Source organism: Zootoca vivipara, chromosome 2, assembly GCF_963506605.1.
Source record: "Zootoca vivipara chromosome 2, rZooViv1.1, whole genome shotgun sequence".
NCBI classification, from domain to species: Eukaryota; Metazoa; Chordata; class Lepidosauria; order Squamata; family Lacertidae; genus Zootoca; species Zootoca vivipara.
Window position 1 is genome coordinate 113,703,047 of NC_083277.1, and position 27,104 is coordinate 113,730,150.

Below are 27,104 nucleotides of genomic sequence, written 5' to 3' on the forward strand. Positions count from 1 at the left end.
GGAAAAGAGGGGACTGAGAAGAGGTATGAGAGCTGTCACATGGAAGATGGAGCAAGCTTGTTTTCTCCTGCTCTGGAGGATAGGACTCAAACCAATGGATTCCAGTTACAGGAAAGGAGTTTCCAAGTAAACATCAAAAATAACTTTCTGACAGTAAGCTGTTCGACAGTGGAAGAGACTCCTTGGGCAGGTGTTGGACCCCTTCCCTTGAGGTTTTTATGCAGAGGTTTGATGGCCATCTCTCAGAGATGCTTTAGTTGAGATACCTGAATTGCAGGGGGGTTGGACTAGATGACCCTGGGGTACCTTTCAACTCTAAAATTCCACAATTCTAAGTGAGTTGACAAATGCCAACCAGACACTCTATTTTTGAACCCTAACCCTGGTGCCATAAATGTTGTGAGGTGGAATCATGGTATTGCTTGATTGTTTTTCAGTAAAGCCAAATTTTCTTCTTTCTTCTTCTTCTTCTTCTTCTTCTTCTTCTTCTTCTTCTTCTTCTTCTTCTTCTTCTTCTTCTTCTTCTTCTTCTTCTTCTTCTTCCTCTTCTGAGTAAAAGCCAACAGCATTTTCATTTAGTGTGTGCAGCATGCTTGAACACTAGCCCTGGGGGTGGACTGCCTTGGAATGGTCTTCTCCTTTAAAGCATATATGTGGGTTTTCCTGTGACCCACAGATGTGTTTTCGATTTACAAAGCCAGAGTGCATGCTTGTGATCTTTTAAAAGCAAAAGCAGAATGGGCGATATGTGACCCTGAGCATGCACACTCGCTTAAGAACAGAAGAAGTGGTTTTTCCGGATGCATTACTTCAGCCTTCACTGCAAGAATCCCAGCAGCCTTCTTCTCTGTGGGGGGTTCCCATTTGTGATTTTGCCCTCCCTTTGCAAGTGGGTGTTGCTGAAGCTCTCACCACGTTGGTGCCAAATAAATGCCGGTGTGCGCCTTGCGCCCAGGCTTTTGCAGTGTTTAAGCGTACAGGCGGTGACCATTTTGCATGGGTTTTCCTGTTCCTGCCTCTTCCCACCCCAAAAAATGTTGCCGTATGGAGGATTTCTTTTCAGGGTTTCAGACAGACAGACACGCCCTCTTCCAGTACATGCCATTCCCTTCGGGGTTTTCCGTCCTGCAACGGTCAGTCAGGAATGCCAGCTGGCCAGGAAAGTTGGGACACAAGAAAGGAACGTCCTGACTTTTCCCCTGTACCTTTAATACAGGTTTGATTTGCAGAAAGCAATAGGTGAACTATCCATAGCTTGGGAGATAAAGCAGGGCCACCTGCTAATCGCTGCAGATCAGCGACTTTTAAAGGGACAGGACAGGTAAAGGGGCTGGTTCAAAAGACAGCAGGTTAGCCGAAGTGCTGTGAGAAATGCATTAAATCATGAAAGGCAGCCCTGAGGCCAAATCCACAGAGGGGGGTTTCTCTTTCAGTCCTGTGCACTGTAATTTACTGTCCTGCCCTTGTGTCCCTCTCATGAGCCTCTTCTAAGGGCAGATAATTCTACGTCTCTTCATTCATTTGGAAGATAGTTTTGGTGGGGGGAGGAAGTCTACTTGACCTTTATCCTTGACCTGGCTTTTGACACTTGAGGTGTGCGTATCTTTTCAGGACCCACCTTATTGTTATGATTGCAACTTGTTTTAAACTGTTTTTAATTGTGTGCTTAAATGTTGTGACCCACCTGGGACCTTGCGGGAAGAGGGCAAGTAATAAATAAACAAGGGACTGTGTGATGCTTAACCACACTGGCATCTCTCTTGCCTTCTTGGTGCCTTTTTTCAAGCTATACTATAGATTTTGCTGAAGTCCTTGTTACACTGGCTGTAAATAACCTGCCATCTCCTTGAAGAGATCCAGAGGGAAGGATTAGAATGATCTTAGGAAACTGTGTTATACCAAGTCAGGCCTTTGGTCCAGCTCAGTATTTTGTACATCACTAGTCTTCAACTGGTGGTGGGTCAGGACCCAGGGGCATAGTGGGTGCACAATTTTGAGGGGGCACGAACCAGGTGCCCCCACACAGGTGCCGGCTTCTGCAGGGATCCCTGTCCTGGCCAGGCACATCTTGGCAGGCACCGTCCCCTGCTCCCCATCTTTCTCTGCCTGCCGCTGGGGGTCTCTGGGCCCCGGAGACCAGCCTGGCCTCGCTTCTGCGGCCCTGGCCCCCTTGCTGAATGGCTGCCTGGCCAGCACTCGCTTGCTCCTTGCTTGGTGCACTCCCCAGTCAGTGAGCGGACGTGGATGGAGGGAGGCGGGCATGGGGCAATCCCAGAGTGGCCCAGCCCAGCGCTCGTCTCCGCGGGCTTCAGGAGAATTCGCCTGCCAAGGGTTGTATCGTCTGGCCGGGCTCCCCTCTGTGCGGTCCTGCAGGCAGTGCAGTGCGGCCCTGTTTTTTCTCAATGGTGAGGGCTGGGCTGGCACAGTGGGCTCCATTTACACATGCCCTGGGTGCCAGCAAGCCAGGCTATGCCACTGTCAGGACCCACAGCTGGATATTGGCCTCATCAAAGGTGGGTCACAAAAGCACAACTAGAAGCATGTAAATTATGACTAGGACCTTCTGCATGAGAACAGATGCCCTACCTCCACACAGAAGAGCAGATTTCAACAGAATATTAGGAGAAGCCTCCGATGCTACAGGTTTCCCACCCCTACTGTATAGTTTTGCAAGAGATATTCATGAGGGGTTTTTAAAAAAACCAGAGATGATCAAAGGCCAGCCTTACCTTTCTTACTCCTTTCAACTTCTCTCTCTCTGATTGCACTGCCTCAAGGGGATGGAACAACTCCCTTATGAGGAAAGGTTACAATATTCGGGTTGGTTGTTCTTTTTTTTAAAGAAGTTCAGAGCAAAGTCAGGTAAGAGGGGGAGCATGAAAGCAGTGTATAAAATCATGCATGGCATGGAGAAAGCGGGTAGAGAAATGGTTATCTCCTTCTGTCATAATAACACTCAGGGAAAGCCCACTCTTGGAAGATTCAGGAGGACTAAAGGAAGAACTTATTCACACAGTGAATAACTATGGAACTCACTCACAGAGGAGGCAGTGACGGCCATCAGCTTGGATGGCCTCAAAAGAGGATTGGACAAATGCATGGAGGATAAAACCATGCCCTCCAACATTTCTCTGGTGAAATTAGGGACATCCTATTCATTAATAGGTGGGACCCAGGTGGTGCTGTGGTTAAACCACTGAGCCTAGGGCTTGCTGATCAGAAGGTCGGCGGTTCGAATCCCTGTGACGGAGTGAGCTCCCGTTCCTTGGTCCCAGCTCCTGCCAACCTAGCAGTTCGAAAGCACGTCAAATGCAAGTAGATAAATAGGAACCGCTACAGCGGGAAGGTAAACGGCGTTTCCATGTGCTGCTCTGGTTTGCCAGAAGCGGCTTTGTCATGCTGGCCACATGACCTGGAAGCTATACGCTGGCTCCCTCGGCCAATAATGCGAGATGAGCGCGCAACCCCAGAGTCGGTCACGACTGAACCTAATGGTCAGGGGTCCCTTTACCTTTTATTCATTAATAATAATGAATAGGACTCTAGGTGGCTTCCAACATATATGAAAGCATAATGAAACATGAAACATTTTTTAAAAACTTCCTTATACAGACCTGCCTTCAGGTGTCTTCGAAAGGTTTTATGGGTATGTATCTCCTTGGCTCCAGGGTTGCATAACTCCATACCCTCTAACATTTCTCCGATGAAAATAGGGACGTCCTACGGGAAAGTGGGACATTCCGGGATCAAATCAGAAACCGGGACGGCTTCTGTATATCTGGGACTTTGCCTGGAAAATAGGGACACCTGCAGGGTCTGCAAGGCTATCCATGATTATTCGCTATGATGGATGCGACTTACCTCCACTGTCACCAATTTCTGGAAACGGCCAGAGGGGGAAAGTGCTGTTGCGTTTATGTCTGGCTTGCAGGCTTCCCAAACACATCTGGTTAGCTGTTTTGATGGCAGGGTGCTGGGCTAGATGGGCTCCTGCCTCCTGGCCTAATCCAGCAGGACTTTTCTTAGTGTTGAGAAGCCCGACCTGCAATAAAATGCTGCCCTGAAGCCTCATTCTGCAGTTGCTTCCATATTATGGGACATCACAAAACCAAGGAGCCCAAGCAGCTGGGAGAACTCATCACATGGAGCAATGGGAGAAAAGGACTCCTGTGCTATTGGGAAGGGAGCATGGCAAGCAGGGTTTTATTTGTTTATTTTAAGAATGGTTAGCTTTCCCCTCCTTGTAAAGTACATAGGAGGAAGTCGGAAGAGTGACGTTCTTTCCCACTTCCTCCTTTTTGCCACTGCATTGTTTTCAAGGCTCATATTAATTCTGCTGGACCTGGCTTTTACACACCAGATTGCAAGAGCTCACCAGATTGCCTTAGTGAAGCTACTCCCTCTGAGCTTCACTTCTCCATCCCCAAATTTGCAAGATGTAGCTGCCAAGAATCATCCTCCTTACATTTTTGTTGTGAGGATTGCAGCAAGATAGTGCACAGAATCAAAGCATGTGCAATACTTGGAAGCCCTTTAGGAATGTTAACTATTATTATCACCACCACCACCACCATCATCATATTGTTGTATGTTCACTCGGGTTGGGGGAGAGGTGTCAGTGCCCAGGTGTTGCTCACTTCCCACAAACCATCCAGCAGCTGTGCTGATTTCCCACCATCATCCCACAAGGTACACTGGACTGGGGAACATTGTTCCAGCGGGGAGGGGATGCGATGCAACATGGTATACCCTCCTTCCAGCAAGAGCCAAGCTGTCAGCACATAAATAGCTTATGTAGGCATGGCGTTATGTTCTCTTGCCCTTAAAGTTGTTGCTACCAAACCCAGGGATGTGTCTGTCAGCAGTTAATAGTAGAGGTAGCCAACATGGTCTGCCCCCCCCACATGTTACTGGACTACAATTCCCATCTTCCTTAACCATTGGCCATGCTGACTGATGGGAGCTGGAGTCTAACTGGATTTCAAGGGCTCTGTGTTGGCTATCTAGGAGTTAAGATGTGGTCTACAAACACACAATTCAAGATTTTCGTTGACTTCTTGGAGTGTCTTGCCTGGGCTCAATGGATCCTATCCACCTCTGGTTTTTTTTAATTAAAAAAAATCCAGAAAAAAGATGGTTCCTTGCCGCCTGGGCATGCGGTCTGTGCGTGTATCCCAGTGAAGGACAGAGTTGCAATTCTTAAGCTGCACAATTTCCCCTTGGCAGCCAAGGGGTGCATACTAATGCTTGCTCACACACTCTTGCTGTCATGGTTTGTGTGTGTATGCGCACACACATACACTTGCTCGCACACGCTCATGCACTCACACAGCATGCACAAAGCGCTGAGCCTCACTTTGATTTTCCCAAAAGGATTCCTATCAAATATTTCCATGACTGATGGGATGTCTATGTCTGCCTCTCTGAAAATATCTGTTTTTGCCTCAGGGTCAACAAGCACAGTTGCCTATGTATACATGTCTGTGAGGGACACAAGGCAGAGAGCTGTTACTCAGGATTGCCATGCAAACAAAAGTCCCAGGTAGCATGCTTTTAACTCCTTTTGTCCACACAATCAGGGCTATTAAAGATGCAGAGGGGGGAAATAATGCTTTTTCTCCTGTTTCCACTGCAGGCCAGGGAGCAAGGGTTGTAATCCACTTTTACCATGAAGAGCTGAAGGCATGTGCGTAGCCAGGAGGGTGCAGGGGGGCAGCTGTCCCCTCACCAAAATCAAGTAAATAAAAATCCTTAACTAACTGATCAATTGTATCGCACATAACTTGGTTCTGCCCCCCACAACATAAAGCCTGACCCTCCCCAAAAAATAAATAAATCCTACGCCCCTGGTTGAAGGCAGAGCTGTAGCTGCAATCTAGCCAGGTTTTGGGCCCCAGATGAAGCCTCCAGAGGCCTCTGAGGTTCTCAGCCTGCGTATGTGTGTATGGAAATGTGCATCATGGCAGGGTTGCCAAACTCAGGGTGAAATAAAGCCTAGTTTTGCCCCTGGCTGAATCTGGTATGAAGGAAGCATCATTGCCTACTGCTTGAACTGAGCTTTCTAATGATATAGGACTAAAAGTGAAATAAAACTGGGAAGGTAAGGAGGAGAAAGTTGGTGTGATGTTAAATCCACAAAGTCTGCAGACTGAATCAAGTCTTTAATTTGATGCCAGGATTAATTGTGCAGATTTTTAATGCTGTGCCAGCTTTCTCGCCCTCTTCTCCCCACCCCCCACCCCGCCACCCAACTTTTAGTATTTACCTGGATGCATAGTTCTAGAGAGTTCAAAAGCTTGCTCGCTATTTTTGTGGCATTGTGGTTGGTCCTAATGATAGTTATTTCCTATGTGGATTTTAGCGATACTAACGGTAAATGCATCCTCCAGGCAGGGAGCCTTAAATAGCCAAAACAAGACTACCTACACAACCAAAAGAGGGAGGTATTTGTAGGCTCAGAAACCCTAAGGGTAGAAGCACAAAAACAATATTGGGGATAGACCAGTGTGGAATGGGTATATTGAGTTTCTGGCATACTGAATAATACTGTCACGAGTCCCATTTGTTTTATTATGCTTAGTCGGAGTAATAATTTTTGTTTTGGCTTTTGCAGGATGTATCTGGCCCTGAGGTGGGGGTAGGAGAGGGTGAGGAGGGGGTAAATTAAGCATATCTATACAAGTTGTGGGTTATCTGAAGCAGTAGGTTCCAAGTATGAAGGGATTTGTCTGTGCAACACTGCATAGATGTTAGTAACCTGCCTCTGGAGCATAGCTGCCAAGTCTCCTGTTTTCCCCGGGAAACCCCCGTTTTTACTTACCTTTTCTGGTGGTCCCCCGTATCACTTCCTCTCCCGTTTTTCTCCGTTATTTTCTCCTGCCGGCGGCCATTTTTTTCTTTCTGATTTGCCCTTCTATGGGCACAAAAAATGGCCGCCAGCGGCTTCAAAAGTCGCATCTACGCATGACCGGAAGTGCGTAGATACGACTTCCGGTGTCGGCGGTGGCCATTTTGGTGCCCATATATTGGCGGGGCGGCAGCGGAAGTTGCGTTGACGCACTTCGGTCATGCGTAGAAGCTACTTCTGAAGCTGGCGGTGGCCATTTTTGGTGCCCATAGAAGGGCAAAGCGACACCGGAAGTTACGTCGACGCAACTTCCGGTGTCACACGGCTGCCGGTCCCGGATTTTGCAGTCCGGGACTTGGAAGGTAAGCTCTGGAGGTAAGTTAAAGAAGAGAAGTGCTGGCAGCGAAGAACAGTCCCATCCAACTCAGCAGCTTTTGTTTTCTAAAGAACAGCATTGGGGCTCAGACATATGCATTTGCCTGCAACATGTGCATGTGCCTTGCTGTGCCTCTATGGCTGTGTCCTCTATGGGTGGGCTTAGGTTCTTCTGCACATAAGAGCTGAGCCGAACCCAATCATATATTTTAAGTATCACTTTCCCCTTTAATGAAAACTGCCGTGCTTTTTCAGCTCCAACTTGTGAGATGTACCGCTAACATAAGCAGTCAAGTACAACATTTCCTGTTTGCCCAGAGTGGACACACAAGGGGATGTTACTCCAGCCAGGAGGACTTCCTGTCACACCTGTCTGGAGCATCCTCCCCCTGCATGTGACCAAGTAGATGGCCGTGACCCTGGGAGACCCCATAAAAGAGCTGGTCACGCAGCCATCTTCCCTCCTTCTGTTGTAGTGACAGAGACACAATACACGTGTAGACAAGTTGAATCAAAGCAGAAGACAAGGCAGAGAGCTCCGTTTTTATTGAAAACCAGCTTAACAGGTTAATATTCAACAGGTAGAGTAACTTTAGACCAATCATGGTAAAATGATTCCTTATATGGTAGTATTCCTGAGCTTGCCACGCCCTAATGATTCCTTATATGGTAGTGTTCCTGAGCTAGCCACGCCCTGAACCTCCCCCAATCCAACAAAAAAATTAATAAGGACCAAGGCGGGATACATTGGGATTAAATTCAAAGTCACTTATCTTTATTCACAGAATATTTAAAGCTGTTATGCCACAAGCATGCATACATTCCTTTGCTTTAACCAAAATAATGGGGCTGGGGTGAATGCATTGATAAAACAAGTACAGTACAGTTATGGCTAAATACGGTACTTTTCCCCTACAAAATCCCAGAAGTATGTGGTTGCAATCAATTTGCCATTTGCAGTGGTAGCCAAGAGCCAGACTTTGGACCCTACTGAATCTTCCTTCCCATGCCATAACGACCTCCCCCCACAAAAAAACACCCCACTCTGAAATCTGAAATGGTATCCTGAGATCACCAATGGTACCCTGCCACATTGGCTTCTTGATAACTGGGCTGTTTATCCTGTCAACCAGCCTTCAGGCTAGCTAGGTCCTTGCTCAAAAGCTCTATGTCAATTTAAGAATGTAATTTGCTGTAATTACAGAGCTCAAAATGCCTGTGCTGAAGGAGGAACAAAATCAAAGTTCTGAAATGAACACTGATTCACTCCCACCGCCACCTCTGCAAAACAAGCAAAGTAGCTGATGGAAAATTCCGGATTACAAAAGAATGGTGCCAAAATCCACAGCATTCCACCCAAGCTGTGCAGGTGGAAAATTCTGCTACACGCAGCAGGGCAGGTGTGCATTGTTTTAGAAAAGGCTTGTGTTTTTCTGCCCTTCTGAAGAGAGGGCACATCTCTAAATTTGTGTGTAGGAATGTGCATCCAAGGGGAAACACAGGGTTGTGTTTATGTCCAACAATCCCTGCACCATTTTCCTCCACTTCCTCCGTGCCACATCTTTTTCTGACTATGACGCTTCGAGGACTATTTTACTTAACATCCAGAAAGCATTTTGCACACCTATGTCCTGGAACAGTTGGGCAGCCGGACACCACTAATCTGACCAGTTCCATACTCTAGAGCAGGCATAGGCAAACTCCGGCCCTCCAGATGTTTGGGACTACAATTCCCATCATCCCTTGCTAACAGGACCAGTGGTCAGGGATGGTGGGAATTGTAGTCCCAAACATCTGGAGGCTCAGAGTTTGCCTATGCCTGCTCTAGAGAAATCCTCTGGCCAATGCCTAAAAACTATACACAGCAGTATCATGCATATTATATACTTTGCTACTGAGGGTGGGACATTTTTGCAGGATCCTCATCTCTACCGCATTCAATCCACTAGAAGCTGAAAACTTGTTCATTACATAAATCAGTCAGGCACGGACCATATGTAAATGTATGAGCCAGAACTGATGTAATATAATTTATACCAACAAGGTCGCTTTTGAATGAATTTCCACAGATGCATGCATGTGGAAATGTTTCCCTAAAATACATGATCTGTGTAGTTTGCCAAAAGGCAAACCCATGGCTAAAATTTGTGTTGGGTCCTTTTTTGTAAAGAAAAACGACTCAATTCAATAGGTTTTCACCTTTTGTATGTGTTCCTTGAAATCTCCACCAAACCCACCCTGTGGATGTCTCTGGGCATTTTGCCTCCTAAGTATATCCCCCTTCCCACTTTCAAAATGACAGTACAAATTATCCTGTCTAATTAGATGGGGGGTTGCTTGCATCTATTCTCATACACTTGACTCCCACTCTCCTAAAAAAATTAGATGAGGGATGGAAGAAAATGCCTTTGAGCAGGTACAGAGTGCATTTCATTCACCGCTGAACAATTACAGAGAGTTCAACTGAAAGCCATGCAGATGCATCTGGCATTTTAGGGGAAAGAGGATGCAGCTACCGGTAGATGTCAAGGGCTGTTGCCGGCAGCCACACTTGTGGTCGTACATTTCCCCCCCTCCTCCGCGCCTCCAAATTAAGCGCGGGAGACGCTTTGTCTGCACAAAACGGCCGCGGCTCCCAGGCACGCATGTTTTAGTACGTTTGCAGACACCCGTCTGCACTTCCATCGTTCACACACATACACGGGGAGAGAGAGAGAGAGAGAGAGAGAGCCGAGTAGGGCGGACAGACGGTGCTTTTCTGGCGTTCGCGCTGCAAACGCCTCTCCTCTGTTTGTCTGAAGCTGCCATAGATGCGCACGTGCTTTCCAAAGTGGGGGTGGCGGCGCTGCGTGTGTGCAACTCCGTGCGGCACGCCCTCCAAAACGGGACTACTTGCGCGCGCGCACCGCCAAGCCCCTTCTCTTTCCTGCCACCTTCCGCGCCGCCGCCGTGGCCACCCCACTACCCATCGCGCCTCCCTCCACCCCCCTTCCCTCCCTCTCCCTCCTCGCGTCATCATCTCCCCCACGGCTGCAGCGATAGATATTAACCGCGCCGGCAGAGCAGACAGCCAGCGCAGCGCCTGGTGCTCTCAGCAAATCAAAGGCCCATTCAGCGGCGTGATTGATGGGCCTGCCCTCGCGGTGAACCCGCACTTTAATACAGAGGAAGTTATGAAAGCGCCATCCATCAGCGGCGGGCGCTTGCTTGCTCGCTCGCTCCTCTTCGCATGCTCGCCTCGGTCGCTGGCGGCCCGGGGCTGCTGCTGCTGCTGCTTCCCCCACCCCACCCCCGTCCCCCACCGCCCCCCCTCTCCCCAACACGCTTCGCCGCCACCTTGCAAAAATCTCATTTGGCTTCGCAGCCGCTTGCTTGATTATCCGGCGACCCACGCCCACGCTCTCCTCTTTGGCTCGATCCCTGCTGCCCCCCTCTTTGCACTTTCAGGGGTGGGGGAGCTATGAGCCAGCGCCATGCAGAATTGGGGCATTTCCTCTCCCCCTTTTCTAAGCGGGGGGGGGGGGAGAAGACTCGTTAGGCGCGCTGGACCCCACCCTCCCTACCGCGCAGTCGCTCGTGTCCAATTTAGAATCTTCCCTGACATTTTCCTCCGCAGCTCATACATCAGGAGGGAGGAGAGCCAAGCCGGCGGGGGGGGGGAGGGAGGGAAAGAGAAGGATGTTTCTCGCAGACAGCGCGGTGTCTGTCCTGGAGAGACAAAAGGAGACGAGGGAGGGAGGGAGACAGGCAGACTGAGAAGGGTGCGCGGAGGGGAATGGGGTGTTTCTGGAAGGGAGACAGGGGCGAGGTTAGAAAGGAGAAGGGTCTCTCCATCACGGTGATGGGCAGAGGGATGCTGCTGCTGCTGCCGGCAGACAGTGGCCGGCCTTTGGAGAGGGAGGCCGCATTGGTCATCCTTGGCAGAAGAGGAGCGGGGCTGCTGGGGGAAGAATGGGAAGGGTGGAGTAGGCAAGGAGATGGATGGAGAGCGAGGGACGGGGAAAGGATGCTTTGCGCACTGCACGGCATCCTTCAGCTTCCACTTGTGGCTGTGGATGTTTGCAAGCAAAAGGCCCACCTGGGTGATGATGATCCTCGTGCATACAGGACTTTGCTTTGTTTCACTTTGCTTCTTTATTTCAGTTTCTAACCTGGCTTCAGGGTAGAAGTGGGGGGGAGGAATGGAGGGGACTAAAAAAAAAAAGCCCCCCATCCAATCCAAATTAGATTGGACTGAAAATCCTATTGAAAACAATGGGGCTTAAACTGAGCTTGGGTAGCTTTTCATTGCTGGTATCCTTGCAACTTGAGGTCAAACTCAAGAAAGTACCCAAGACAGAAGACTCTGGGTATCTAGAGCAGGAATTGGAACTTCTAGTCCTCCAAATGTGGAATTCAATTCCATCAGCCCTCAGCCAGCATGGCCAATGGGCAGGGATGATGAGACCTGTGGTCTGGCAACATCTGGAGAATCACAGATGGTGGCTATAAAGGAACAAGTGAAATGAAGGAACTTTATAAAGTGTTATTACCACAATCACAAGGGACCCAGGTGGCGCTGTGGTTAAACCACTGAGCCTAGGGCTTGCTGATCAAAAGGTCGGCGGTTCGAATCCCTGTGACGGGGTGAGCTCCCGTTGCTTGGTCCCAGCTCCTGCCAACCTAGCAGTTCGAAAGCACGTCAAAATGCAAGTAGATAAATAGGAACCGCTACAGCGGGAAGGTAAATGGCGTTTCCATGTGCTGCTCTGGTTTGCCAGAAGCGGCTTTGTCATGCTGGCCACATGACCTGGAAGCTATACGCCGGCTCCCTCGGCCAATAATGCGAGATGAGCGCGCAACCCCAGAGTCGGTCACGACTGGACCTAATGGTCAGGGGTCCCTTTACCTTTACCTTTACCACAATCACACTCTCAGACGAATACCAAAAAGTTTAAATTGTCAATCTTGAAAATTGTACCAGGTTTAAAGGGTCCCGGGGAAGAATCTCAGTTTTGCAAACTTGCTTATTTCCTCCTTTTCTATTTACCCCAATGTGCTAGAGTCTATATGAAATATTATATTTCATAACAGTATTTTCATATTTCATTCAACCAAGCTGTATTTTTCCCTCATTCAAAGTGTGGTTTAATCACCAACATGCTGCTACATCTTTTGTTGATTTTCTTTCATGGCTGATTAAAATTTAATCCAAATCGAACATAGTGGAGAAGGAAAAAAGGGAGCACAACTTCCGCTCATGTAGCTTTCACTAACTGGTGGAGGCAGAGACTGCACAGCCACTCCTAGGATGACATGGTGGTCTCTATGGGTGGGTGGAGAGATTTGGAAAAACTAGGTGCTATGTAGGGGTAAAGGTAAAGGGACCCCTGACCATTAGGTCCAGTCGTGACCGACTCAGGGGTTGCGGCGCTCATCTCACGTTATTGGCCGAGGGAGCTGGCGTATAGCTTCCAGGTCATGTGGCCAGCATGACAAAGCCGCTTCTGGCGAAACCAGAGCAGCGCACGGAAACTCCGTTTACCTTCCTGCTGTAGCGGTACCTATTTATCTACTTGCACTTTGACGTGCTTTCGAACTGCTAGGTTGGCAGGAGCTGGGACCGAGCAACGGGAGCTCACCCCGTTGCAGGGATTCGAACCGCCGACCTTCTGATCGGCAAGCCCTAGGCTCTGTGGTTTAACCCACAGCGCCACCTGGGTCCCTATGTAGGGTTAGATTATACTAAATGCATATTACAAGGCCAGCACATAGCAACATGTTCAAGATCACCAAGCTGAGATGTGTTACTCTTTAATTTGGCATATTCCCTGGTGGTAAAAGTGCACTTTTCTAACCATGTGCCCTTTCAATATATAGTTATGGGTGAATTGGAGGTTTTTCTACTGGAAATATGGTACGTTTGTGTATAATGCCCATATTAAATAAATGCGGAATGAGTTTAAGTACTACTTCTGCTGTCTAGTGGTGGATGTAATAAAGGATTGGATGTCTGCAGTAGGTATACAGACAGATAGCACAATATGGGTATGGATATGAATGGTGATATGCAGCCATTACTTGATGCCAATATTATGTTAGAATACTGTAGCAATGGTTAGATCCAACAATGAGACATAAGACAAGGCTGAGTTCCACAAAGAACAACCCCAGGCAAAGCTCGGGGGTCTGTATTTATTAGCAGCAGCTTTGACAGGTAAACATTAACTCACGATGTAACTTCCAGCCAATCACAGAGCAAACCTCATGCATAAACATGTACAGGTACAGGTCACTTCCTGCCAACACCCTAACTTCTCCACCATAGAGGAAGTGGTGGACTGCACATCCCACACATCAAGTACCTGTCACATGTCCCTCTCATCAAACATCCCCCTCCTCTCAGTCTTGTGATCCTCAGTAACTTTCCAAACTCCCCATAAGGATTCATTGTGCTCTTCTCACCTCAGCATGACCCATCCCGATCTCTCCCTGTCAGGCTAGATCCAACCAGTTCGAACCAAACCTTTCCAGGTGCATCCAGCCTCCCCCAGCACAGTTGACCCATACCTCACCTTCCTATCTCTCACACTGTACTGGTTTGCCAGTATTACTCTAGCTAAACCTAAGGATTAGCGGGTTTGCCACGCTACTATCATACACCAACCCCACATGTCCCCTTTCTTTTGTTTAAAAATGAACCTAGGCTGACAGGGAGAGAAACAATGTAACGGTACTGAGTGCTTGTGTAGAAACTTTGTTGCTGCTTTTACGAGCACAGGCTGTCAAAGCTTTTAAACATATATAAACTTTGTAACCTTTCAAACCACTTAGCATCAGGTACAAATAGAACAATGTATCAAAACATAAATAAGCATTATATAAAACAATGCAACAGTCTCTTCAGGTAGACTTTGTATCAGCGCCATAAGATTACTGAGTCTCTCAAGAAGTGAGGGTCCAATAACTTTAACGTATGTTCCAAACTTTAACTAAATAACCCATTTCCTCAACGGAGGAGAGGTGTCCCTGAAACAGGCAAGCAGTGTCCTTCAGTCCCCTTTTACTGTAGCCGATGGTAGTCATGATCACGCGGCCTCGCAGAGTTGGATGTCAAACAAGAAAAAGAAGCAAGGAGATGATTCTCAGGTGTCATCGCAACGCCATGAACTCTCAGTATTTCAGTAACCTGCATGGATAAGGCTTTCACTTGGCCCCAGGTGACTCAATGATGCTGTAGTGGCACACGGTCCCGATCCCTCTGTGGATCCCTCTGCGGACACTCCCTCTGTGGCGGTGGATCCTGTATTCGTAGATTCGCCAGGTCCAGTAGCAGGCTCGACTCCTGCTGTAACCCTTGATGCCATCGATCCACGGTTTCACCCATCTTGCTATATCTGGATTGGTTTACCTGAGGAAAAAGCACAATTGGAAAACCCCTCCCCCATATATTTCTAAATATTCAAATGATTTAATTTATTAAATTTAGTAAATGATTTAATTTTAATCATAATTGTAATTATAATGTGACTTAATATAAATAATACTGAAGACCCAAATAATAACGAAGACCCATAGATATTCCTCCTTTTTTGTTTATGTTTGGCAAGAGACTTACTCTAAGGGGCAAAGACTCTGAGACCTTGAATAGTAACAATGGCATTTGATCATATGTTCACATTTGAGATGCCAGCCACAGCTTCCTATAATGCTCCTGCACTTTTTAGCTCCCACAGAATCTTATGCTAATATGTTGAGATAGAATTTGGATTAATATCGTAGCGAACCTCAGTGCTACCTGTTAGAAGTTAAATCTACTATTCTGATTCACACTGGATACAAACCTTATAATGCAAATATACCAGAAAACCTTCAGTCCTGGCGTTCAGCAAGCAAACTGAGATGTAATAATTAAAAATAATAGAATCATATGGAAAAGACTTATTCTTCACATTAATCATGTGGAAAGAAGCTATGAAAAATATAAGCATTCTAAAATGCTGAAAAGACTCCAATTACAGGTTACTGGCTATAGAATATCAAACTTCCTGTTGGGCACCTTCTTAAAAACAGAGCCAAAGAAATAGGCAGTAAAATACAAAATGTATTTAAATAGAGAGCATCCATGCTTTTGAATGGACCAATATAGGTCGGAGAAATAAGAAAACCATTGCTGGAATGGCACATGCACTCTTTGTAGAAAAATTAAACAATGCTGTTTTAATCTTTAATAGAATTTGAGATCTGAGAGAATCCCACAGCAAGCTTTTTGGTGACAGAGGGCAAAGAATGGACCATCTTTTAATTATGATCACAAGAGCAAAATACACCATAAACTACTTGTGTAGCCAAGAAAGCCAACTTCAAGAAGTGTTAGAGGAAAGAAAATGCAAACTGAAGAAAGAAATAGCAGCAATAGGACTTAACAATAAGAAAATAGATTGACATACTATATCCAGGAGAGCCAAATACAAAAAGACTAAAATCTTCATAGGAAATAACAGCAATATGAATAAGCATGAGAAATAAAGAATAAGATATAAAGAATTGCAGCCATAACACATTAAATCTAAGGCTAGTAATAGATATAGGATTGTATTTACTGACAAAGAGACCCAGAAGATCACAGGAAAATCCAAGAATCTAACATTTAAGAGAAAGATAAAACCTAAGCACTACTGCAGAAATAATCCCAAGAAATTACACAAAAGAGAAATCAAAGAAGAGATCTCATGCCTTCCAAAATGTTGAGAGGATATATTCAAAATAAAATATGCAAATAAGACTTGTAAAAAATGCTAAAATGAAGAAAAAATACTAATAGACTGCTATGCATTCACATACCCCACAGAAATAAAAAAATACTCTGCAAACTGTTTGGTTAAGCTGCATCTATATACTTCAGCAAATAAGGAAAAGATGAATACTGCCAAGATGGTGTAGCAGCCAACATATCAGCATCAAATTTAGTCCCAAACTACAACTGAATTAAGATTGTTCATGTAAAAACATAGAACCTGCTGTAGCTAAGAAAAATCCACTCATCTTAGAAAGAAGACAACATACAATAAGTATTTGAACTTTACACCATAGCTGATAAAAGAAGAATCATACAATCAAAAAGAAATAAACACTTTAAATCAAGAGACAATGACTCCTGTAGGTAAGGAATATTATTAATCAAACAAGCTTGTTCCTGGAACTTCCTTCAGAGAAAAAATCACAGTTAATTGATAGTCGCTTGAGCATGTGCAGAGGACAAATCTGTGAAAGGAAAACAATGAGCCAACTCTCACACACAAAGAAGTAGGATTTAAACACCTTTCCAATGCTAAAAGAAAGAATTAAGTCTTGGAGGGAAAAAAACATTAATCTAAGAAATACTGGAACTCCTTCTGAAAATGAATTCTAGTCAATCTGAAAAGGAAAAATTCTATAAAGAGTAATCAGAAGTAAATTTCTTACACAAAGATTGAAATCAGATTTAAGTAGACTATATAGAGAAGAGGTAAGACTCCCATGCTCACACCTGTAAATGGGAAATAAAATACACAAAGCAAAAATCAATTGCCAATTCTACAATTGGAGACTCATTTTAATGCAAACAGTGAAATCCTTTGGAGTTGGGCTACTGGCGATGAACTGGGTAGCTCTTGAAAACAAATGTAAACAGTGAGTTTTCCAGCATTCCCCATTCTTTAACCAAATCTAATCCTGTTAATACCTAAGTGGATATAGGACAACCCTGCATTTGAAAAGAAGGGGAAAGAATTTGTAATACAGACAATAAGCAAGCAGAATATTTTCACTGAACCCTTAAGAAAAGACAATAAAAGCTGACATGGGGAGAGAAAACATAAGCCTTCATTCACATTAGTGAGGAGAAAAAGGTACTTTCTTCAGAAACATCAGTTGCAGATATTTTAAGTTTTCAGTCTGAACTGGCTACTCTAAGCAGACTGAAAAACTGCCAAATGACAATAGGAAGGTTCCTCTTTTTTTTAAGGAAAGCCTTGAGCAACTTGAACAGCCAAAATCTGTTAACCATTTAAACTACCTCAAGGAAAAGAATGCAGATCAAAGCTTCTCACCTTCCTGGATCAAAAGGAAACATTTACTCAGGCCCTTTAAGCTTAATGCAGTGCTTCTGTGAAGCCTTCGCAAAGCTGAAAAGGAGTAAACTTCAGAGACAGAAAATGCAAAGCACTAGCACTGTTTAAGCTAGGTTTCTGCCCAATGGAAATCTTTTTGTCACTTAAAACAGACCTTTCGAGATTTGACTGCCTGTACTTCTCCTGCAAGACACACTATACAAAAACAAATAACCAGAAGCGTCAACAGTGTTTGCAGGACTGTATCTATTGGCAAGGTGTCATTTTCCTCTTCACAATGCTGTGCAGCAGAGAAAGCCACAAGCACCAGGGCAAAAAGTCCAACACCAACCAGCCCTTTCCACAGAGAGACAGCCACTGCTGTTCGCCTCATTCCCTCACCTATCAACATTCCTCTCTGTTTTCCTTCTTCCTGCTCCTTCCTAAACCTCATCTGAACCACTCCCCTTGTCTGAAGAGAGTCAGATAGGCTAGGAGATCCCTGGGCATTCAAGCCCTGTGTGACCGGAAAAGAAGCAAGCCCTTCTTCCAGTTCTTCTCTAGTTAACGTTCCTGACCCCAGCTCTCTCTTAAACCCAAGCCAAACAGCACCCCCCACCATCTTTTTCTGGGACAATGGAGAGGTGGACAGTAAACCAGAGGATTCCAAAGGCAATGGTAAAGCCAGAGCCTCTGGAACTGAGATTGGGAGGTCTGTGGCAGCAGCCTCCACTGAGCAATGAGATACAGAAAGGGGGGTTGCCTTTTCACTTATATAGACCCCTACCAACTCAATTGCGTCCCTGCACTTCCGCCAAAGCCTTAACAATCTGGCAGGAGCCCGTGGGGAGGAAAGCAACTGCTTCCCTATCCTGTCCCATACTTTTAAATCCAGGGAACCCTCTTGAGAGTACCACGAGCACTGAAACAATATCTCTACAACTAACTCTTCTAGCTCTGCCAAACTAGCACCTGTCTGACTGAAATCCCTCAGAATTTCTCTCAGTTCCTGCGGGTGTGCACTCCCTTCCTGAACTGACTCAAGAGAACCCATACTCACGAAAAGAGGGCCGTGGCCGGTGGTACCTAGACTGCTTCGAGTCTTCTTATGAGTAGGGCTGGATCACGTCGGAAAGTCACCATTATGTAGCAATGGTTAGATCCAACAATGAGACATAAGACAAGGCTGAGTTCCACAAAGAACAACCCCAGGCAAAGCTCGGGGGTCTGTATTTATTAGCAGCAGCTTTGACAGGTAAACATTAACTCACGATGTAACTTCCAGCCAATCACAGAGCAAACCTCATGCATAAACATGTACAGGTACAGGTCACTTCCTGCCAACACCCTAACTTCTCCACCATAGAGGAAGTGGTGGACTGCACATCCCACACATCAAGTACCTGTCACATGTCCCTCTCATCAAACATCCCCCTCCTCTCAGTCTTGTGATCCTCAGTAACTTTCCAAACTCCCCATAAGGATTCATTGTGCTCTTCTCACCTCAGCATGACCCATCCCGATCTCTCCCTGTCAGGCTAGATCCAACCAGTTCGAACCAAACCTTTCCAGGTGCATCCAGCCTCCCCCAGCACAGTTGACCCATACCTCACCTTCCTATCTCTCACACTGTACTGGTTTGCCAGTATTACTCTAGCTAAACCTAAGGATTAGCGGGTTTGCCACGCTACTATCATACACCAACCCCACAGAATACTCTTGGAAAACATGGTAACCAATATAAAAACAACCACCCACATAGTAAAGGTGCTGTTATCAGCCCTTTTGTGATCAAAATGTTTCTTCAAAGCAAAAGCAGAACTGTTTCCTCTGGTTAAAACCTCAGAAAGAAGTAAACTGGCATAGCAAATGAGGAAATGAATGGGCAAAGAATCAATATAAATTATCAATTAGGAAATGTACAAAGTTAATAAGAGAAGCGACAAGTATTGGAGAAAGACTCAGAGTTGACAGGGCTAAGGACAATAGGAAGGGATCTTTAAAAAGTTTTATCAAGAACAAATGAAACCCTAACAATGATGCAGAGGCATTACTAGACGGTGATGGGGGGAAAATTGTTATTAATGGCACAGAGAAGGCAGAAGTGTTCAATAAATATTTCTGTTCTGTATTTGGGAAGAAGCAGAGTGATACATCCATATCCCATAATGATGATGAACCATCTTCCGTTGCAAACTGCACCTAGGGAGGATGTTAAACAGCATCTACCAGGAATAAACATTTTAAAATCAGCAGGCTGGGATAAATTGTACCCAAGAGTTCAAAAAGAGCTGGCTGAGGAGATCTCTGCTCTGTTGATTTTTAATTTTTATCAAATCCTATAAGGCAAGTGAAATTCCTAAAGGCTGAGCCGAGAACACATGCTGTGTGCTAAGATTAGCAATGTACAGAAAGGGAGACCCCTCTTGGGTTGCCAGATTTTCTGTCACTGAACCCAAGGAGAACAATGGGAAAGTTAAATCTCCTTGAATAAATCAATCCAGGTACAGAATCCATTGATTGCAGTGGTGAACCTTTCATCTAAATAAGTGTTTGTGTACACTTTGCATACACACACCTTGCTTGTATTAGCCAATGTATAATATTTATACTCCACCCCTCCATCAAGGAGCTCAGAGTGACATACATGAGTGACAACAGCCCAGTGAACTAGATTAGACCAGTGTTTCTCAACCTTTTTTGGGCCACGGCACACTTGTTCCGTGAAAAAAATCACGAGGCACACCACCATTAAAAAAGTTTAAAAAATTAACTCTGTGCCGCCCTATATTATAATTTTGACTGTAAGAAACACTTGCAAAATATTGCTTTCCGGCGGGTCAGCACTGCCGAGTTCTTAAAAGATCCGGGTTTCTGATCCACCCCACCCGACCCCGCCGTCCCGTATCTTACGCTGTGCGTGTTCTTGGACTTGTGAGAGGACGATTTGGTCTTCATGCCTCCGTGAATTAGCAACAAACTACCTTTTGAATGATGGAGATTGAATATTTTAAAAGTAGCTACTTGAAGTCCGCTCGATTTTCCAAAAAAGAGACACACGTGCGGCACTATTAGCTGCTGGGGGCTGCCATCTTGGCTAAAGGATTCTGGGATGATCCTGTCACGTGAGGCATGGGGAAAATGGAAATAAAGAAATAGACGCCCAGTGTGCCGCGGAACAGCGGTTGAGAAACGCTGGATTAGACCAAGAGTGACGGATACAAGATGAGCCAATAAGCTTGGTGGCTGAGCTGGGATTCAAATCCAGGCCTAGGTCTAAGACTCTAGTATCCACAACCCCACACTCACTCTGAGAAGGGATATGTGTGGCAAAATGTTAGCAGTGAGGTCAGATTAATGTACTGCAAGAAATACAGACTGGTATAATATTCTGTGCATCTGATGAAGTGCACTCTAGTCAAAGAATAGTTTACGGTGTAATCAATTTATAATTTTTTGAGGTGCCACAAGATTCTATGTGGTTTCTCTTTTGGATTGAGATTTGTAAGTGTAAAGGAGACACAAGTGAATCTTTGATATGTTTCCAATTTATTCATACTGTGCCGTCAATGTACAATGGAGCTACATAGCCATGCTTCTGCTTCTAATGAGCTTCCAAGCTAAAACAGACAATGGGGGAAATGGCAGAGGGGTCGGGGAGAGAGATGATGATGGTGATAACTTATTAGTTGCTTGTTACCCAAAGATCTCCAAGCAACTTACAAGTTACATATTAGAAACATACACACAAAACCATAAAAGAACATACACACAAAACCATAAAAGACATACCGGTACACACAAAACCATAAAAGAACAAAACAACCCTGATAATTGCCGAAAGAAGCTTGGCAGCATGCTAATAGCATAAAAGCATAATCTCAGTCTATCAAATGTCTGGGAGGAAAGATAAGACTTTAACTGGCACTGAAAAGATGTTAATGAAAGTGCTAGGTCAGGGGTCCCCAGACTTACCGGCGTTTGGGCCGGTTCCCACCGCGCCGATCGCGCAGCGGGCTGGAGGACGGGGGGGGCGCGCGCCTGTGCGGGCCGGCGGGCGGGGGAGTGCGTGCCCGGGCGCATGCGCTCGGGCGCTTACTGGCGCGGCGGCGCGCTTCCAGGGTGGAAAAAGCGCCGAAAATCCGTTGTGCGCATGCGTATGGGCCTCCCCCGACCCGGAAGTGCACCAGAAATGACCTCTTCCGGGTCGGGAGAGGCCCATACGCATGCGCACAAAGGATTTTCGGCGCTTTTTTCCCGACCCGGAAGAGCGCTGCCACGCTGCGCGCCGTAAGAGCGGGCGGCGGGGGTCGTCGTGGGCTGGATTGGCAGGCCAATTGGGCCGCATCCGGCCCCCGGGCCATAGTTTGGGGACCCCTGTGCTAGGTGAACCTCATTGGGGAAAGCATTGCACAGACAGGGAGCCACAACTGAAAAGGCTCTCTCTCTTGTCACCACCCTCAGAGCAGGGACCTGGAGAAGGGCCTCACAAGAAGATGTATATCTGGAGAAGCATTTCACAATACATTTGAGTCCTGAGCCATAAAGAACTTTATAGGGCAAAAGTAGCTCAGAAGCATACAGGCAGGCAGTGCAGTTGGAGCAGAATTGGTGTCATATGATCTGTCAACAGGCAGTGACATTCTGCACAAACTGAAGCTTCTGGGCTGTTTTCAAAGGCAGTTCCACGTAAAGCACAATGCAATAGTCCAGCGTTGAGGTTCCCGGAGCATAGATTACTGACATCAAGTTGCCCCCATCCAGATAGGCTTGAAACTGGACCACCCCCACCTAAGCCGATGGAAGACCCTCCACACCACTGAGGCTAGCTGTGTCTCAAGTGATCCAGGTGAACCAACCACAAGGCCTCATCTAGAACAAGCCACACATCACTCAGTTGGTCAGAGGAACCAGCCACCAAGAGCATTTCAGTCTTGTCTGAATTAAGATTCCCTTTTCTGGCCCTGTTCCAGTTCATTATCACAACCAAGCACTGATTCAGCATATCCACTGCCTCACCTGCAGAAGATCAAAAGGAGTATATTGATGACAATGCACTCCAAAACTCTGTACAGTCCCACTCAGCAATTTTGTGTACATGTTAAGCAACATGGGAGACAGAATCAACCCCTGAGGGACTCCATACTGGAGAATCCACCGAGTCAAGTAATGCTCCCCGAAAGCTACCTTCTGGAGTTGTTCAGCCAATACCCTAATACCCAGCTCAGACAGTCGCCTCAGAAGGATACTTTGGCTGATGGTAACAGAAGCCACTCAGAGATTACACTCCCTGTCTTTCTCCTGACGCAGGTCATCAGAGGCGTATATAGGGGTTGGTGAAACCAGCTCCTGCACAAGCCCAGGGGCACACAAAGATAACCTATCCATCCATGGAGTGTGTGCAGTGTTCAAAACTCCCATTGTTCTCGGCACATTTTGCGACAGGGAATTTCATTAGCGCGAGGAGCAGTTTCTGAGCTCTGGGCACAGTAGTGCGCCTAAGATTTCAGATTAAAACTGCAGAGTGGAAGGAAAGGAAGGCCCTTTTCTGCCTCCCCACTTCCAGCTGCTTTCTGAAGACTGGAGAAGAGACCCTTTTAAGAACATTGGAGGAGGGGGGTGAGCAGGGGAAGGACTAGACTAGGCTTGGGAGATATATCAATATATCGCCCAGGACTGGTATGAGGGGCAGACTGCAATGTCTGTTTCACTCAGCGGTATATCACTGGTGAAACTGCCGCTGCTCCCGAGTCCCTCTGCTAGCAGCATCCACTGGAGGGACTCTTTCCTCCAGCGGGCGCTGGCGGCAGTTTCACAAGCAATATATCTCTGAGTGAAACCGCCATCCCATTCTGCCCTCATACAAACACACAGAGAGAAACAAGGTGTATTGGGAAGATGCCAATACAGCTTGTTCCTCCCTCCATCTTTAAACTGCTCAATTGAGGAGTGTGCAGCAGCCCCCAGCCCGGCTCTGGCTCCCACAAGTCGGCAGCAGGGGGGTGGCTCTGTGAAACTGGTCAGCTTAGGGGAGTGCTGTTGCCACTCTCCGCCCCGAGCAGTTAGAGGAACCCCAATTCTCTGCCCACTCTCAGGAGAGTGACAAGAGCACTGGGGCTGTCGCAGCTGGGGGGGGACCTTCCATCCCCCCCCCAGCTGAGCGGTGCAAACAAGCTGCATTGTCCTAGCCCGCAAGCCTGGCTGAAACTGCCTCAGTTCCCGAGGTGAGGGCAGTTTCACCTGGTGTCTCGCGGGCAGAGGCCAATGCATCTTCTTTTTTCAACATTGCGGTTTATAATAATAATAATAATAATAACAACAACAACAACAACAATAATATATTATTATTAGTATTAGTATTAGTATTATTAATACCCCACCCATCTGGCTGGGTTCCCCCAGCCACTCTGGGCGGCTTCCAACAAAACATTAAAATACAGAAATCCAACAAACATTAAAAGCTTCCCTAAACATGGCTGCCTTAAGATGCCTTCTAAAGGCATGTTTGGCTGGCAATACACCACGATGTTGAAAAGCTGATACTGTATTGCCCAAGACTGGACCATGTGAAAAATATTGTATATAATCTTTTATATAATGTTTTAGCTGCAGTTCATTCATTTTCAGCTTTGCATTCTCGTTATAAAAAAGCGAGCCTAGGCATTCTGTTTTTGCGCCCATTACCTAGGTTTAAGGTGCCATTTAGCTCCTAGCTTTCATATATCAGTTTGTAACACTGAGTGTATGACACATATGTGTGTGGCGACGCACCACACTGTTGGGGCAAGATTAAATGCGCTGGGAGAAGCTTCCCATCCTTCTTGCACCACGGCACAAAGGTGACTTTTTTGGGGAGGCGTGAGCCAACACAGCTCATTTCCAAGGGCACAATGCCTTTGCAGGACATTGTGCAGGGCAATGAAGAGAGTTTCTTTACCAAAACCAGACCTGAATTCTGATTGAAATGGATCTAGAACAGTTCTAGTACAGTGGAACCTCGGTTTATGAACACCTCTGTTTACAAATTTTCGGTTTACGAACGCCGCGGACCCATCTGGAACGGATTAATTCACTTTCCATTACTTTCAATGGGAAAGTTCGCTTCAGTTTATGAACGCTTCAGTTTATGAACAGACTTCCAGAACCAATTACACCCATGCTTCGGGTTAAGTACGCTTCAGGTTGAGTACTCCGCGGACCCGTCTGGAACGGATTAATCCACTTTCCATTACTTTCAATGGGAAAGTTCGCTTAGTTTATGAACGCTTCAGTTTAAGTACTCCGCGGACTGTCTGAAACAGATTAATCCACTTTCCATTACTTTCAATGGGAAAGTTCGCTTCAGTTTATGAACGCTTCAGTTTATGAACAGACTTCCGGAACCAATTGTGTTCATAAACCGAGGTACCACTGTAACTAGAACTGCATGCCACAGGCACAGGCCCCCTCCTTACCTATTCACAACTGGCATTTGGCTACCAAAAGAAATTAAAATGGCAGCAAATGTAATAGAAAAGAAAGCATCGGTGTATAAAAGGAAGGACGAATACACCTTTAGACCTGTGGATTTGTTCTGCTTCTTGTGTAACCCAACACACTCTGAGCACAAACACCTGTGGGGCATCAGACGCAACGTCAGCACTAGAGAAGCACCCAGAAGCAGCGTCGTCCTGCACTACAACTAGGGCCAGTGCTAGGGGTTTTTGCGCCCTAGGCGAGATCACCTTCTGGCGCCCCCCCCCTCCGCTAATCATATTTCAAACATGAGTATATATCAGTAGGCATATATAGGATTGCACTGTGAGCCGGCCCTTCTCTCACTTTCCTGGGAGTAAGTCCCATTGGACTCAGTGAGACTTACTTCTGAGTAGAAATACTTGAACACGCGCTTGCTTTTTTAAAAAAATGTGGGTCTGACTTTTGAGTAGACATGCAGGAGATTGCGTCCGCGTCAGCAACCCAATAGCAAACACCTACGTGCGGCATCTCTCCGTCCTACACGAGCTAATTTTGGGGAAAGCCCCCGCCCCTGATTTCCACGGGCCACCTCTCCCACCGGCCCTTTCTGCCTGAGGCTGCGCAGAGCCGGCCCCGCACACGACATGGCACTTCAAGGCCCCATCTGGAAGCCATCAGGGTCTGGGAGGCAACGGAGCCGAAACACCGCGCTTGCGCTCAGGAGCAGCAGCGGTGTGGGTGGAGAGGCAGCTTCAGAAGCTAAAGGTCCTTAGAGCGAGTAGTGGCGGTGGCGGCAGCAACAGGAGGAGGAGCAGCGCCCGCGGGAGCCTTTGCTTTGTCGCCAAGACCCGGCTGTGTCGAAGGGGGACATGATGTGCAGGCTGGCTGTCTTCATCTCCGACATCAGGAATTGTAAGCGCGGCAACCCTAGGCTGGCCAGCGCCCCCTCCATTTTGACACCCTAAGCATCTGCCTAGTTCGCCTTAATGGACGCACCGGCCCTGACTACAACATTCCTCTCTAAAACAGATTGTCTTCTAGCGCCAGAGGATTCATCCCACAACAGAACAGCCTCTGGCATGGAAATGGAATAAACATAAAAAAGAAAACCTAGCATAGGTGGTTGGGGAAGGGATGGTCATGCTGATTTCCAATACACCAAGACAGCAACTTCCAAATGAAAGGAGGAGTCTCGAGCCTCATCTGTTTCCCAGGGCTTAATTTGGGTTCTATGGCCACTGAGCATGCTCAGTCTTCACCAGGCTCTTGGGGAGAATAGTAGTTTCCCCCTAAAACTTGCACTTCTGCAAACCTTGGGAATCCCCCGAGAATGCTGATGCCACTCTCTTGTGCCAGGGTGGTGCAGCTTTGCTACACAGGGGTTGGCACTGGAGAACTGAGATTGCTATTGGTGTACATGACAACATAAAAATGCATAATGATAAATAATGATGATGCTGTTCCCATCCATCTCCATGCAAATTTCTCACTAGTCCAATGTTGTAACTCGAATCTGGTTCTACCCAAGCTGCATCTCCAAAGGTATGGGAGTCCACGTTCAGTTCAGAGCAGCAGTTCTCAAACTATAGGCAAGGTCCCCTAGTGAGGTGTGGGAACATAGGATCCAGGGGGCATAGGATCCCGGAACAAGTGGAACTTGCCTTCTCCCAGGCTCATTGGCAGCACACACAGGAACATAGGAAGCTGCCTTATACTGAGTCGAACCATTGGTCCATTTAGCTCAGTACTCCCAGCAGTGGCTCTCAAGGATTTCAGGCAGGGAACACTCTTGGATCTATCTGGGATTGAACAGGGGACCTTCTGCATGTAAGGCACATCCCCTGCCACTGTCTACAGCCCTTTCCCCAAAGTTGAGAACACAGTAAACTACCTCATACTGAGCCAGACTGCTCGTTGGTCCATCTAGTTCAGTATTGCTTGCAATAACTGGCAGCAGATTTCTGGGATTTCAGACAAGGGCCTCTCCCATGGCAGCCCCATGTATAATAATAATAATAATAATAATAATAATAATAATAATAATAATAATAATAATAATAATAATTTTCACTGGAAGGACATATCGTGAAGCTGAGGCTCCAATACTTGGCCACCTCATGAGAAGAGAAGAATCCCTGGAAAAGACCCTGATGTTGGGAAAGATTGAGGGCACTAGGAGAAGGGGACGACAGAGGACGAGATGGTTGGACAGTGTTCTCGAAGCTACGAACATGAGTTTGACCAAACTGCGGGAGGCAGTGCAAGACAGGAGTGCCTGGCGTGCTATGGTCCATGGGGTCACGAAGAGTCGGACATGACTAAACGACTAAACAACAACAATTCCCATTAGCCCC